This window comes from Peromyscus eremicus, chromosome 8a (genome assembly GCF_949786415.1).
Source record: "Peromyscus eremicus chromosome 8a, PerEre_H2_v1, whole genome shotgun sequence".
Taxonomy (NCBI): Eukaryota; Metazoa; Chordata; class Mammalia; order Rodentia; family Cricetidae; genus Peromyscus; species Peromyscus eremicus.
In genome coordinates, this window is record NC_081423.1 from 95,581,051 (window position 1) to 95,581,369 (window position 319).

The 319-nt window shown below is 53.0% G+C and overlaps 1 protein-coding gene across 2 annotated transcripts in view; it reads right to left on the reverse strand.

The window, feature by feature from the left end:
- Slc39a11 (solute carrier family 39 member 11) overlaps positions 1-319 on the reverse strand; it is a 440,696-nt gene that overhangs the window by 439,759 nt on the left and 618 nt on the right. The gene's annotated exons all lie outside the window — the stretch shown is intronic.

Here is a 319-nt window from a genome sequence, read left to right on the forward strand (position 1 = left end):
AAGGGTTCCAGGTCACTGTAAGGCTTTGACCAGCAAGTCCCAGTTCAGCACTTAACTCAGAGACCTTAACTACCTCGCTTCTCCAAGGAAACAAGTGCTCAGGGCGGGCGAGAAGGCACAGCGGGTAAAGGCTATCGCTTCCAAGCTGGAGAACCTCTAGTATCTAAAGTTCTATCCTGTCCCACACGCCCTACACAGAGTGAAAGGCGGAAGGAAGAGGGAAGGGGAAAAGGGAGGGAGAGAGGGAGAGGTAGTAAGTAACATTAAAACCAAGCGCTCAAGGGTAGCACTGCCACCGTGGCTCAAGCCCTGGAACCTG